Here is a 17,500-nt window from a genome sequence, read left to right on the forward strand (position 1 = left end):
AAGACAGTATGTATACTGTATGTTTTTATATATATATATATATATATATATATATATATATATATATATATATATATAAATATATATATATACACATATATATATGTCTGCATAAGAATATATATATTATATTTATATGTTATATATAAATATATATACTCTAATTATATATATACACACATGTATATATACAGTATATATATATATATATATATATATACACACATATATATATATATATATATATATATATATATATATATATATACAGACAGAAGTTTAATGTTTGTTTATATGTGTGTATATATACATGTATATATATATATATATATATATATATATATGTGTGTGTATATACTGTATATATATGTAGGGGAGACCTGGGCTAGGTGGCACACTTTTTACATTTTTATTTCTAGGTAAAAGCCTATGAAGTATTTGTGAACTTTTGTTACATGAATTAGAAATGTAAACATTTGACTACCTTTCATTGTAACGCAAACGATGATTCATAACCAAATAAAAACACAACTGCGTTTTAAAAAGTATTTGTCATATATGCGAATATATCCCGTATGCAGGGTAAGTTAGCACATTTTTTTTTTCTTGCTCAATCAGCCCATAGTTAGAATAAAATATTAATTTATCCCGAAGGTTAATTTTTGATAGGATTTCATGAATAACAAAATAAAAAGAAATAGTATTGCGTAGAGCATTCATTTTCAATTATTTTGTTAGTCACAGATCTGAATACAACAGAAGTATAAATATTAATTTTGTTAATCACTGAAAACAGCGTATGGCAAACAAACAAAATAAGCTGGTATATAAAGGCCAGAAAGGAAAAATTATTCTAAAACAGTGTTATTTAAAAATAAGTAATGTGAAAGTTATGAGAATAAGAAACCACAGTTGTCAATTAAAAAAAAAATACAATAAAAATCCTTAATCCTTGAAAGTAGTCTATGAAAACTTATTCATGTTATAAAATAAATATTGGCCTCAGAGGGATATAATTGCATCATATTAGTGCTCCCATTTTCTGGTGATGCTTACATTTCGGACATATCATAGGTAAAGGCCAGTCTGTTACACATGCATCCAGAAAACATTAGTCCTGAAATAGCCGCTTCAGGAGTTGAGGTTTATTTAATTTTATCTTTGGTATGTTCTAGTTAAGTCTGAGAGTCAAATAAGAAAAAAAAATTGTAATATTGTCCAAAATTGACGCTCCGAAAATAAGGAATGTGTATGCCAGGCAAGTTGGCACAGTGCCAACTTGCAACGTTCTCCATGTGCCAACATGCCCCAATCAAAAAACTTTTAGCAGAATGGTATCTAACAAATAACCTAACTGTATGAAAGATAATCTTACTGTCAAATTATTCCCATATTTCAAGCGATATTTTAGCAAAAATCCTTCAGCATATCAAAACAATTTAGAAATTTTTGATCAAAGAGAAGCAGTTACCCAGATTTTGCTTGACTTAAGCAATCTCAAACTTTTATCTATAAGTCCACGCTCCTACATGGTAATTTCTTGCTAACTGAACAAACATGTAATGATCACGTGGTAGTGATTTCAGAACAATCTACCGTCAATCATATAAAATATTGCAAATTTGTCAACTTACCACTGTAGCCAACTGGCCCGGTCTCCCCTACATATATTGTCTCTATATATAGCCTGCATATATATATATATATATATATATATATATATATATATATATATGATAAATTTTGCACATTTAGACGTGTTTTTCATATTCAAATAAGCCATATACTTTTTATACATTAATGTCTGGATTCTCTTCACGACCTCGTGATCGAGCCCTAGATGTTGTCTTTGTGTGATTTCGCCTAGGGCTCTGATCCCGATGTCGTTAAGAGAATCCAGACATTAATGTAACAAAACTACATGGCTTATTTGAATATATATATGTATATATACATACATACATATATATATATATATATATATATATATATATATATATATATATATATATATATATATATATATATATATATATATATACAGTATATACATCATAGGTATCTCTATGGAAAATTATTGTTTGTTTGTTGTTATTCTCGGAAATCTGAGGAATGATTGTTACACACACACACACACACACACACATATATATATATATATATATATATATATATATATATATATATATATATATATATATATACATATATATATATATATATATATATATATATGTATATATATATATATATATATATGTGTGTGTGTGTGCGTGTGTTTGTGCATACATTATAGATATATATGCAATTATATGTATCGATTGAAATATAGGCTATATACTGTATACGCATGAAAAAATACAAAATTCCACTACCCCTAATGAGAAAATGCCTTGACTTTTTCCGCCAAATTGCAAAAAAAAAAAATGTGCAATTACTTGCTTTCTTAGTCACTTAATTATTTTCTTAAAATACTTGATAAGCGCCCATTTTCACTTTGTTTTTTATCAATCAACTTTTAGCTTCATGTCATGAAAATTTGTTCTCTACGCACAAGGTTGTTTTTATTTCAATTTTTAGGCTTGCTATTCATTTTATTTGTCTTCTTTACCCTTTGTGTTTGTTATTAGCCGTTCAGATTACGCCCGGTAAGTTATTATTCTATTCTATTATTCTATTCTATTTGTGTATCTGTATTGCTAGTTTCTTTTCTTGCGATATCTATTACCTATTGTACATATATGTAAACAGAAAAAATTCAACGTTGACTGCCGCTGCCATCTATCGTATCTACGGCAAACAAATCAAGGATCCCGGAATATATAATTGATGTACATTTCTAACATCCTTCTTCACTGGAATAAGATATCAAGAACTCTTCAATAAAAAAAAATGTAGTAAAGTGCATATATTTTCTTAGTGTGTTGCAAGGATTTTGCTTTTCGCTAATTGCCTGTACTACGACTCGTTGTGAGTACCTTCCCGAGGTAATTGATGTTCGATTTCTAATTTTTGACGATTGTTTAATTCGCGTACTTTTGGATTAGTACTTCATTTTTGGGGTTGTGACCTGGGAACTACTAGGTTAGGTTAGGTGGGTTTGTTAGGTTCTGTACGGTTTTGCAAATCTCAAATGTTTAATAATCATGTTTGGCCTGTTGTCAGCCACTTACATGAACCATATATATTTCCAACTGGTTATCTTGTCATTATTTTGCATTTTTTACCATTATTATTGCTGTAAATTTCTCTTTCGGTATTATTCCGTGGTTCTGCAAAAAGTAGACAGTACTTTCATTGGATTGGAAGTATTCCCAAAACCACTTTAGACTATATTCGTCGCTAGCCATATTACCTGAGGAAAAAAATGAAAATTAAGTTTCTTAACCAATGCATAAGAAATAACCATCTTTAACTGACCATATTTTTTTCATTTTTCATTTCTCGAAAAAATCAATTTCATTTTCGGAAAGAGCATAAATAACTACATTAGAAAAGTGTATTTTGGTTTCATAGTTTTTGCGGCAGTGAAACCGAAAATATCCCAGCTAATGTTTTCATGTTGAACACGCTGACATAATCCTCTTTTTATCATTTATATATGAAAGATCTAGTTAAATGTTGTTACTAGACTTAATGTGTATTCTAATTGTTAATTACTTCTCTTGTAGTTTATTTATTTCCTCTCCCCACTTGCGTTATTTTTTCCTGTTGGAAAAATAGGGCTTATAGCACCCTGCTTTTTTGCCTACGATTGAAGCTCAACTAATGATAATATAATAATGATAATAATAATGATTATGATGATGATAATAACAATGATAATAAGAATAATAATAATGATAATAATAATGGTAATGATAAGAATTATATTAATGATAATAATAATGATAATGCTGATGATGATAGTGATGATGATAACAATAATAATGATAATAATAATAATAATAGTAATAATAATAAAAATAATAGATAATACTAATTAATAAGATTATTTAGTAATAATAATAGTAATAATAATGATAATTATAATAGTAATAGTAATAATAATGATAATTTTAATAATACTAGTAATAATAATAATGATAATAATATTAATAAAAATTGATAATAGTTAATAATAAATAATAATAATAATAATAACAATAACAATAATAATAATAATAATAATAATAATAATAATAATAATAATGATAATAATGATTAATAATTAATGAATAATAATTAATAATTAATAATCAATAATTAATAAAAAGAGAAAAATAATAAATAATAAATAATTAATAATTAATAATAAATAATAAATAATTAATAATTAATAATTAATAATTAATAATTAATAATTAATAATTAATAATTAATAATAATAATAATTATAATAATAATAATAATAATAATAATAATGAGGGAATGGGCAATTTGCTGGTCAACTTTACCCAACTCGGATCAAAACTCTTTGTAAGCTGAACCCCTTAACTTCAGGGAAGATATCCTTGAACGGATTTCCTCTGTCAAAAAGTAGTTTTGGCTTATCGTAATTCAAGAGATCCCTATCTGTTTAAATATCTAGGACAATATTCTTTAATTTTCTGTAATCTCGAGCTTCTAATCATAAGATAATCTTTAGTTATCATAATAATGTATAATCTCTAATTGCAATAATTATTGAATTCACAGTTTAATATAATTTCACTTACGTCATCATCAACATCATCATCATCATCATATTCTACGCCTATTGAGGCAAAGGGCCTTAGTTAGATTTCGCCAGTCGTTTCTATCATCAGTTTTTAAATCAATACTTCTCCATTCATCATCATCTACGTCACGCTTCATAGTCCTCAGTCATGTAGGCCTTGGTCTTCATACTCTTCTGGTACCTTGTAGAGCAAAATTGTAAGTTTGGTGAACTAATCTCTCTTTGGGAGTGCGAAGAGCGTGTCCAAACCATCTCCATCTACCCCTCGCCATGATCTCATCCACATATGGCACTCGGATAATCTCTCTTATAGTTTCATTTCTAGTTCTGTCCTACCATTTAACTCCCAATATTCCTCTGAGGGATTTGTTCTCAAATCTAGAAAATCTGTTAGATACTGTTTGATTGTCATACCACGACTCATGTCCATAAACATTATTTTCACTTTGGGTTATAATAATATTGCTAGTTTTAATCATTAATCATAATATCATCACCGGTTATAAAACTGTCACCTCGGGTCAAATGTATCATACAAGGTTACGATATGTAGGTTATCTTTGGTTATCATAATAATGCTACCCCTGTTATAATTTACACCACAGGCTATGATAATAGGATTATCTTTCGTTATCATGACAGTGTCATTGTTTGTTATAATTATTTTGAAACTCTTAGATTAGGTTGTAAAAATAAAGTCATCTTTTGTTATACCAATAATGTCATCTCAGACCATATAAAGAGGTCATCTCTGATTATAGTAACATAATATTATGATAATTCAAAAAAAGGTTATTTTTGGTTTCTATGATAATGTCATTGGTTATAACCCGAAAGTTCTCTCAAGTTAGGTTGTGGTTATTGATTTGTTTGTATTCATTTATTCATTTATTTCTTCATCCATTTACGGAATTACATTATAACTTATACATCATATAATCTATATCTTAAGTATATGGCTTTTCATTTTTACAATTAATATATTTACCTTTTTTTTATATATTTTTTTAACTATATCAATTATAATATTAATAACGATAACATCTTCAACTATAATACTGATATAAAAATTTTATCGTAATAATAATAATAATAATAATAATAATAATAATAATAATAATAATAATAATAATAATAATAATGATGATTCTATTTTTATCCAGGCTTATGATAATAATAGGTAACCATACGCTAAAAATAAAATGGAAGAAAGTCGTGTGAATAACTTTGGAAGGCTAAATGAATGTCCTATTCCTTTAGAATACATACATACATACATACATACATACATACATATATTTACAATTTTAGAAATTAAATATAGTACAGATGAATTGTTTATGAATTTTGAATAATATGAATATAAAGCTATATTAGATGACAGGGAATCTAGGAGAGAGAGAGAGAGAGAGAGAGAGAGAGAGAGAGAGAGAGAGAGAGAGAGAGAGAGAGACGTGGATGAGGAGGAGGAAAAGTAGGTCGTCAGCAGGACAAGTAGGTCAGGAGGTTGGGGGGTAAGACCCCAAGTGAGAGGAGGATACAAAATGGGCGCCGGGAGAAGAAAACCAGATGAGAGAGAGAGAGAGAGAGAGAGAGAGAGAGAGAGAGAGAGAGAGAGAGAGAGAGAGAGAGAGAGAGAGAGAGGGATTTCTAGACAGAAAGAATGAAACTGAAGAGTGTAATAAATATATTTGTTCCATGAAGTGGTAATAAACAATCCGCAAATACAGAAACAAGATTGAAAAGATATAGAAAACGAGAGAGAGAGAGAGAGAGAGAGAGAGAGAGAGAGAGAGAGAGAGAGAGAGAGAGAGAGAGAGAGAGAGGGGGGGGGTGGTGGGGGTGAGAATGATTGTTTAGCAAGCAGAAGATAGGGACGGGTATTGAAGAATGAGGTGGTAAGAATAGTAGATCCAAGGCCCCCACCCCCCTCCCCAGCGTGAACCCCAGGTGTTAGCGGTCAGGATGGGACCAGAAATTCCAGAATGCTTTCGAGTACGAAAGCAGAAATAACTTCTCTCTCACCTGGAAGATTCTCCTCGACTTTCTCCTCTCGTCTTCAGTTTTTTTTTTCTTTCTTTTTTAAAAGGAAAGTACGATTCCTGTTTGCGTTTGTTATTTATCTTTTTTTTTTTAATTACATTAATGTTGAATGTTTTTTTTTTTTAATGGGAAAGTACGATGCCTGTTTGCGTTTGTTATTTAACTATTTCTTTAATTACTTTAATGTTGAATGTTTTTTTTTCTTTTTTTTTAATGGGGAAGTACGATGACTCTTTGCGTTTGTAATTTAGCTTCTTCTTTAATTACATTAATGTTGAATGTTTTTTTTTTTTTTTAATGGGAAAGTACGATGCCTGTTTGCGTTTGTTATTTAGCTATTTCTTTAATTACATTAATGTTGAATATTTTCTTTTTTTAAAGTACGATGCCTGTTTGCGTTTGTTATTTAGCTATTTCTTTAATTACATTAATGTTGAATATTTTCTTTTTTTAAAGTACGATGCCTGTTTGCGTTTGTTATTTAGCTATTTCTTTAATTACATTAATGTTGAATATTTTCTTTTTTTAAAGTACGATGCCTGTTTGCGTTTGTTATTTAGCTATTTCTTTAATTACATTAATGTTGAATATTTTCTTTTTTTAAAGTACGATGCCTGTTTGCGTTTGTTATTTAGCTATTTCCTTAATTACATTAATGTTGAATGTTTTTTTTTTCTTTTTTTTTAATGGGGAAGTATGATGACTCTTTGCGTTTGTAATTTAGCTTCTTCTTTAATTACATTAATGTTGAATGTTTTTTTTTTTAATGGGAAAGTACGATGCCTGTTTGCGTTTGTTATTTAGCTATTTCTTTAATTACATTAATGTTGAATATTTTCTTTTTTTAATGGGAAAGTACGATGCCTGTTTGCGTTTGTTATTTAGCTATTTCTTTAATTACATTAATGTTGAATATTTTCTTTTTTTAATGGGAAAGTACGATGCCTGTTTGCGTTTGTTATTTAGCTATTTCCTTAATTACATTAATGTTGAATGTTTTTTTGTTTTTTTTAATGGGAAAGTACGATGCCTGTTTGCGTTTGTTATTTAGCTATTTCTTTAATTACATTAATGTTGAATATTTTCTTTTTTTAAAGTACGATGCCTGTTTGCGTTTGTTATATAGCTTTTTCTTTAATTACATTAATGTTGAATGCTTTTTTTTTTAATGGGAAAGTACGATGCCTGTTTGCGTTTGTTATTTAGCTTTTTCTTTAATTACATTAATGTTGAATGCTTTTTTTTTTTAACAATGTTTTTGAGAATTGTCCTATGGGAATATGCAATTATTAGGTCTGAATTAACGTAAAGAGAATATATATATATATATATATATATATATATATATATATATATATATATATATATATATATATATATACGTGTGTGTGTATGTATGTATGTATATATGTGTGTGTGTTTATGTTCATATAAGCCATAAGTACCTCTGAATATTGAATTCACGCTTGCTCCGGATCAGTATGTGTGTGTGTGAATTATTTTATGGATATTAGTAAATAAAGAAAGTAGTCATGGAACGTATTAACAATAGTCTAATCATTCTTAGTTCAAAAATGTAAAATGTTATACTTGGGGCAATCCCTGGAGAGGCCTAAGAAACGAAGTATTTGTGAATATGGATTCAGTAGTGTGAATGAATCAAGAAAAAAATATTCAATTCAAGAATTATTGTGAACGATGCTAAAGAGAGAGAGAGAGAGAGAGAGAGAGAGAGAGAGAGAGAGAGAGAGAGAGAGAGAGAGAGATAAGTGAAAATAATGAAGACTATATATGTGTCGGGGATATAACGGTCTATGTACAGTAATTGACTCGTTAACTAATTAAATCTAATGGCCATTAAAGAGGCTATAATTTCTCTTTCCTGTTCTACATCTCTAACTGTTCTCTATTGGGGAGAAATTCCCAGCGTTATTGCGAATATTGTTTTTAGTTCTTCAAGCATCAACAGAGAAACGTAAATAGACTGTATTATTACATTTTTTCATAGAATTGCGATTAGCTTTTCACGGGTTCAAAATTACAGAGAAAAAAAGCTGATTTGGAAAACTCGTATATTCTTAGGAAATTTAAACTAAAACTTTTGTCTTTCGTTTTAAGGAGCAGATGTTATTATTATAGTTAGTATAATTTTTATGTGTATACTTTTTTAATAAGAGTTTACACACTAAACACCTTGTCTATAAAAAGGTAGCACAAGAGAAAACAAAGTAATAGTCACAGATGATTTATTTATTCTTTGATTTCTAAATATGAGATGAACTCTGGTGCAAAAAAACTTCTAGAACATGAATTCATAATAAACTACATTACAGATCATTTGTATCACAAATACAAACACTGTGCCACTCCTCCTCTCATCTTGTTAGTTCCATTATTACCTCCGCCAAGGAGGTTTTGCGATCGAGCAGTTTTTTTTTTTTTTTTTTTTTCAACTTGTTTGTTAAATCTTCAGAATTTTTTTTTCTTTCTTTTCTTCTTCACCTTACCAACTTGTATGTTAAATCTTCAGAATTTTTCATACTTTTCATCAACCTCTAATCATCTGCGGCCATTTTTCACGTATTCCACAACACTGAGAAATCTTATAATCCGACTTCCCTCTTTTTCTAAGCTATTAATCATATTTAAGCATCCGTTATTTCTCATACTTGAACGCTTCGTAGATTTCTTTTACTTTTATCACCTTTGCTATGCTTTGTAGTACTTATTTTTATCTCTCATGCCATAGCACTTATAACCTTCTTCCTTTCCAAATACAATTATTTTAACTAGTTTCATCCGCTTTTCTCTTCCCTAAAGAATATTCGGTTTAATTTATTCAAGCATACCACATTTTACTTCCATCATGCTTCGAAATCTTTTGCAAAGATCATGTAACTGTCTTTACTTCTCTTTTCTCATCTTAGGTTGACATGCTACAATACTGCCAAGCATGATTTTAAATATACAAAAACTATATCCAGTCACACCTCTCACATTAGATTGCCTTACTCCGCCTTCATGACTTCAAATTACACTTATGGTATAAGTTACCTCACCATTGTTAACATTTACTTTTTACTGTTTCACGAATCCCTGTAGTTTCCATTCCTCATCCCCAACCAACACTTTTTCAACCCTTTTCCCTATTCAACATTGCTACCTTTAACATTCTTTCATCCCTCCATACACGCTTCCCTATCTATATATTCCGTCGTAAAACTTACTTGTATCATCATATATTTTGAACTTATTATTTTCAACAAATTATCTAGTCCCCACATCTTTAATACCTTTTATATCGTATATGTATCCTTTTCATTGTATGAAATTTGGTTTTAAGTTCCTTGTATAGTTTTCCATTTTGTTCAAGTTCTTAGATTCTCACAGTTCTTATTACCAAAGAGATTCGTTCCATATATCATCTTATTTCAAACTAACATTACTCTGACTTCTTTAATTAATGTTTTTCTATAGGCTTTATAATCTCATCCAGTCTCCAACCACATACCTTCCCAATACGTATAAAACAAGTGTTTTTTTTTTTTTTTTTTTTTTTTTTTTTTTTTTTTTTTTTTTTTTTTTTTTAATAAGTTCAGTTGTCTCTGCCATATGTAACACCTTTCGTTTTCCCAGACGTATATTACACATCCTGGTTAACCACCAAATTTATTCTAACATTAGCGAATCGCAGAATAATCATTTATGTCTATATATATATATATATATATATATATATATATATATATATATATATATATATATATATATATACATATATATATATTTATATATATACGTGTATATATATACATACATATATATATATATATATATATATATATATATATATATATATATATACATATGTATACATGTACATATATATATGTATATATATATGTATATATATGTGTGTATGTGTGTGTGTGTGCGTAAAAATCACAGGGAAACGTGACGCTCAAATACAGAAGAACCACTGGGAAAATAAAAATATGAAATATAAGATGAAGTCCTGACTAGTTTAGTCAGGACTTCATCTTATATTTCATATTTTTATTTTCCCTTTGGTTCTTCTGCATATATATATATATATATATATATATGCAGAAGAACCAAAGGGAAAATAAAAATATGAAATATAAGATTAAGTCCTGACTAGTTTAGTCAGGACTTCATCTTATATTTCATATTTTTATTTTCCCTTTGGTTCTTCTGCATATATATATATATATATATATATATATATATATATATATATATATATATATATATATATATATATATATATATATATATATGCAGAAGAACCAAAGGGAAAATAAAAATATGAAATATAAGATTAAGTCCTGACTAGTTTAGTCAGGACTTCATCTTATATTTCATATTTTTATTTTCCCTTTGGTTCTTCTGCATATATATATATATATATATATATATATATATATATATATATATGTGTGTGTGTGTGTGTGTGTGTATGTGTGTGTATGCTTGTATATTGTATACTGGATATATTTGTGGTTATATGCATACAATATTCATATATTGCCATCCCTTCATTCTCTGCAGTCTTTTATACTCTGCAGTCACCTTGCCAACCATTCGCAAATGTAAGTTAATCTCTTGTATTGTGTATTTTCTTATTCATATCTTATATCCTTCCCCTTTAGCAGTTCTCCAATTTATTTACTCCATCAACTGAATTCTCTTAAGGCTGCATCTCTCTATTCCCAATCATCTCTTGAAGACACTTGCACATTAGTTTTTTCTAATTTTGCTAAAGTGCAATTTTCTCTTGGTGTACAACTTGCTCAGTTCTACCCTTAATATTTTTATACATCTTACTTCTTTTTCTGCAACTCTTCATACATTTATTATTATTATTATTATTATTATTATTATTATTATTATTATTACTTGCTAAGCTACAACCCTAGTTGTAAAATCGGGATGCTATAAGCCCAGGGGCTCCAACAAGGAAAATAGTTCAGTGAGGAAAGGAAACAAAGAAAAACAAAATATTTCAAGAAGAGTAACAAGATTAAAATAAATATCTCCTATATAAAGTATAAAAACTTTAACAAACCAAGAGGAAGAGAGATAAGATAGAATAGTGTGCCCAAGTGTATCCTTAAGCAAGAGAACTCTTCAAACCTGTGTTTCTGCTTGATCATCATCAGCATTTGTAAATATAGGCACACTTTTTGTCCAGTACATCATAACTTACTCCAGGTCAGCGTTATACTATATATATGAAAACATAGCATGTATTTACTGCTTGATTATTTAAAATTTTTAGATATTTTTTCATCCTTTTCTGTCTAAATATCTTCTGTTCAAGTATCCTAGGAGCAACAGCATGCTTAGCAATAGCTTCTCTACTAGGAGAGGTAGGAATGTCAGAAATTATGACTAGGATAGCAGGAGGTAGTCTATGGTTCGCAAAAGGGGTAGAAGAGGGAAGAGATAACATGCTGAAGAAAATTCTGGGTTATTAAAGAGGATGAAAGCAATAGACTGATGAAAGAGGCTAGGAATTTGATGAAAGTTGTGGATATTGAATGATAGACCTTTCAGGGAATTTGATGGAAAGATATCAAGGCCAAGAATAGAGAAGTAGATAAAAAAATGGAAGGAAAAATAAAAGAAGTTTAGAAAAATATGCAAAAGAAAATGGTCATGTAAGAGAAGAATTCTTTTTTCATAGCAAACCAGACTCATTTATTATGCACAGAGCTAGAACTAATTGTTTAATATTAAATGAAATAAAAAAAAACATGAAAGAGGAATTGTAGAGTATAAGCTGTGCTGATTAAAGCTAGGGCACCTCGCCCATTTCTTACTTTGTTGTCAGGACCTCAGTGAAACGAGAAGAAAAAATAAAGAATTACAGCAGCTATATGAAGAGGAAAAGAAACAAATAATAGGAGCTGTTTTATCTAAGGAGGAAAAAATAGAAAAAAAGAAAAGTATAGGAAAACACAAACAAGGTAAAATGTGGAAATATGGAAAAGTGAGAAAAGTAGGAAAAATGTCATTGGAAGTGAGAAATAAAATTTACCAAACCTTGGTTGTACCAACGATATTTACTAACGTAGAGGCATGGGGTGAAATAAGAGAGAAAGGTGTGAAAGATCTGGAAAACTTTCAATATAGGATGATAAAAAATGTGTATAAATAACCATCAAGTACTCCATACTGAAGCATCAGAATATGGCCAGTGTCCTGCAGAATAAAACATAAAGGAATGATTTATTCCATAACATTATACTGTACAGTGATAAAAGGAGTTTAATCAGGGATATAATCCTTGTGGAAAGTATTGGAGTAGCAGCACTGGAGAAATTTGTTTCATTATGAAATGGAAATAGAAGAAATAATTTGTTGGTGAATGACCCTAAAAAAATGATATTAAGCAAATAACTGTAGAAAAGATAGAGGAAATATAGAAGAAAAGAAGGAAGGGATTGAAATTTATAGAAAGAAATTGCTCACAGCCGTATATAAGGTTCAGAGACCTGGATATGGTAAGGTACATACATATACCAAAGGCACTTCCCCCAAGTTTGGGGGGTAGCCGACAACAACAAGAAACAAAACAAAAAGGGGACCTCTACTCTCTACGTTCCTCCAGCCTAACCAGGGACTCGGCCGAGTTCAGCTGGTACTGCTAGGGTGCCACAGCCCAACCTCCCACATTTCCACCACAGATGAAGCTTCATACTGCCGAGTCCCCTACTGCTGCTACCTCCGCGGTCATCTAAGGCACCGGAGGAAGCAGCAGGGCCTACCGGAACTGCGTCACAATCGCTCGCCATTCATTCCTATTTCTAGCACGCTCTCTTGCCTCTCTCACATCTATCCTCCTATCACCCAGAGCTTTCTTCACACCATCCATCCACCCAAACCTTGGCCTTCCTCTTGTACTTCTCCCATCAACTCTTGCATTCATCACCTTCTTTAGCAGACAGCCATTTTCCATTCTCTCAACATGGCCAAACCACCTCAACACATTCATATCCACTCTAGCCGCTAACTCATTTCTTACACCCGTTCTCACCCTCACCACTTCGTTCCTAACCCTATCTACTCGAGATACACCAGCCATACTCCTCAGACACTTCATCTCAAACACATTCAATTTCTGTCTCTCCATCACTTTCATTCCCCACAACTCCGATCCATACATCACAGTTGGTACAATCACTTTCTCATATAGAACTCTCTTTACATTCATGCCCAATCCTCTATTTTTTACTACTCCCTTAACTGCCCCCAACATTTTGCAACCTTCATTCACTCTCTGACGTACATCTGCTTCCACTCCACCATTTGCTGCAACAACAGACCCCAAGTACTTAAACTGATCCACCTCCTCAAGTAACTCTCCATTCAACATGACATTCAACCTTGCACCACCTTCCCTTCTCGTACATCTCATAACCTTACTCTTACCCACATTAACTCTCAACTTCCTTCTCTCACACACCCTTCCAAATTCTGTCACTAGTCGGTCAAGCTTCTCTTCTGTGTCTGCTACCAGTACAGTATCATCCGCAAACAACAACTGATTTACCTCCCATTCATGATCATTCTCGCCTACCAGTTTTAATCCTCGTCCAAGCACTCTAGCATTCACCTCTCTCACCACTCCATCAACATACAAGTTAAACAACCACGGCGACATCACACATCCCTGTCTCAGCCCCACTCTCACCGGAAACCAATCGCTCACCTCATTTCCTATTCTAACACATGCTTTACTACCTGTGTAGAAACTTTTCACTGCTTGCAACAACCTTCCACCAACTCCATATAACCTCATCACATTCCACATTGCTTCCCTATCAACTCTATCATATGCTTTCTCCAGATCCATAAACGCAACATACACCTCCTTACCTTTTGCTAAATATTTCTCGCATATCTGCCTAACTGTAAAAATCTGATTCATACAACCCCTACCTCTTCTAAAACCACCCTGTACTTCCAAGATTGCATTCTCTGTTTTATCCTTAATCCTATTAATCAGTATTCTACCATACACTTTTCCAACTACACTCAACAAACTAATACCTCTTGAATTACAACACTCATGCACATCTCCCTTACCCTTATATAGTGGTACAATACATGCACAGACCCAATCTACTGGTACCATTGACAACACAAAACACACATTAAACAATCTCACCAACCATTCAAGTACAGTCACACCCCCTTCCTTCAACATCTCAGCTTTCACACCATCCATACCCGATGCTTTTCCTACTCTCGTTTCATCTAGTGCTCTCCTCACTTCCTCTATTGTAATCTCTCTCTCATTCTCATCTCCCATCACTGGCACCTCAACACCTGGAACAGCAATTATATCTGCCTCCCTATCATCCTCAACATTCAGCAAACTTTCAAAATATTCCGCCCACCTTTTCCTTGCCTCCTCTCCTTTTAACAACCTTCCATTTCCATCTTTCACTGTCTCTTCAATTCTTGCGCCGGCCTTCCTTACTCTCTTCACTTCTTTCCAAAACTTCTTCTTATTCTCTTCATATGACTGACCCAGTCCCTGACCCCACCTCAGGTCAGCTGCCCTCTTTGCCTCACGTACCTTGCGCTTTACTTCCACCTTTTGCTCTCTATATTTTTCATACTTCTCTATACTATTACTCTGCAGCCATTCTTCAAAAGCCCTCTTTTTCTCTTCCACTTTTACCTTCACTCCTTCATTCCACCATTCACTGCCCTTCCTCATGCTGCCTCCAACAACCTTCTTGCCACATACATCACTTGCAATCCCAACAAAATTTTCTTTTGCTAACTTCCACTCCTCCTCTAAATTACCAGTTTCTCTTACTCTCACCTCGTCATATGCCATTTTCAACCTTTCCTGATATTTACTTTTTACCCCCGGTTTTATTAGCTCTTCAACCCTCACTAGCTCCCTTTTACATCCACCTACTCTATTCCCCCACTCTTTTGCTACAACCAATTTTCCTTCCACCAAAAAATGATCAGACATACCGTTAGCCATACCCCTAAACACGTGCACGTCTTTCAATCTTCCAAACATTCTTTTCGTTATCAACACATAATCCATTAATGCCCTTTCTACTACTCTTCCATTTGCCACTCTTACCCATGTATACTTATTTTTATCTTTCTTTTTAAAAAAGCTAGCACTTATTACCATCTCTTGTTCAACACACATATCTACCAGTCTCTCACCACTCTCATTTTCACCTGGTACGCCATATTTCCCAATGACACCTTCTACCTCTCCAGCACCCACTCTAGCATTTAAGTCACCCATAACAACTACATAATTCCTTCTACCTAGTCCTTCTACACACCTAGTTAATTCACTCCAGAACTCATTCCGCTCTTCTTCACTTTTCTCACTACCTGGCCCATACGCACTGACAAACGCCCAATATTCCCTACCCAACCTAACCCTTACCCACATTAACCTAGATGATATCTCCTTCCATTCCACTACTTTACCTGTCATCCATTCACTCAACAATAAAGCCACACCCTCTCTCGCTCTTCCCCTTTCAATCCCAGACACTCTACCAGACATTTCACCAAACATCACTTCACCCTTTCCTTTCATCTTTGTCTCACACAAGGCCAATACATCCATCCTTCTACTTCTAAACATACTTCCAATCTCACATCTTTTACTCTCTATCGTACTACATCCACGCACATTCAAACACCCCAAAACTAGAGTGCGGGGAGCAGTCACTCTCCCCCCAGCTCCATCTCTTTGTTGCTGTCTCACAGGATACTCTACAGGAGAGGGGGTTCCCAGCCCCCTCGTCCCGTCCCTTTTAGTCGCCTCTTACGACACGCAGGGATAACGTTGGCGCTATTCTAATTGTTTTATGCCCCCGCGGCCACAGGGGGCATAAAGAAAGGCCAAAATAAAAGCAAAATTCTGGGAGAAATACACAGGTGATGTTTGTGACCTTCGCCAGGAAGAAGATAACAGACAGAACATTTATTTTCATGCACAAATTTAGAAACATTAAGAAGACAGATATAAGAATGAATTTGTTACAAGATCTGGCCATGAATCTGAAAGAAGAGTTCAAGAATGACACAATAGGTTGCCAAAAGTACTAAGAAGGCATAACCACAACCAGTTTTAATTTAGAATGTGATAAAATTAAAATTTAGTATTCTGCCTGTAACCATTGTTTATGGTTACAGACAAAAACTCCTTTACAATACTGAGTTTAAGCTTAGAAGCTTTTCTCCTATCTTTTAACTGATAGAGTGCCCGTAAACATTTTCGGAGTGAGCAGTTACGAACCACGGACTATGGACCTGAGAGTTTTAACTTGAATAATCCTGATAATTAGCAAAGAACCTTAAGCTTATAACAGTTAGCTTTTAGATAATTTTGTATTATATTCAATCTTATTTAATCACAATTCTATTTAGCAATGTGCATAAAACTTTATACACTCGTTTTAAATTTAAAACTTACCCATTTTATTTCTTTAGTCTACGATTTTATTAAAAGAAAATAGATTTGTTGAGTATTCATAGAAAACAAGCTAATATATGGGTAACTTAATATTTGTTTTATTTTAATGTATATTTTTTTCTTAATCTAGTTACCTCATAATTAATAAACAATATTATACTGTTTAGGGACGCTAAAGATACATAATTCAAACAAATTAAAACTTATTTCATTAATAAAATATCACAAATACATATTGATTAGATAATGAAGCTCAAAAT

At 31.8% G+C, this 17,500-nt stretch overlaps 1 protein-coding gene across 1 annotated transcript in view; it reads left to right on the forward strand.

Annotated features, from left to right (window-relative positions):
* Positions 1–2,908: 2,908 nt before the first annotated feature.
* The window catches only part of LOC137638123 (uncharacterized), a 37,031-nt gene continuing 22,439 nt past the window's right edge, over positions 2,909–17,500 (forward strand). Inside the window, exon 1 of the mRNA XM_068370214.1 lies at positions 2,909–2,987. The gene's annotated coding sequence lies outside the window, so the exon portion shown is untranslated. The remainder of the gene's footprint in view (positions 2,988–17,500) is intronic.

This window comes from Palaemon carinicauda, chromosome 3 (genome assembly GCF_036898095.1).
Source record: "Palaemon carinicauda isolate YSFRI2023 chromosome 3, ASM3689809v2, whole genome shotgun sequence".
Taxonomy (NCBI): domain Eukaryota; kingdom Metazoa; phylum Arthropoda; class Malacostraca; order Decapoda; family Palaemonidae; genus Palaemon; species Palaemon carinicauda.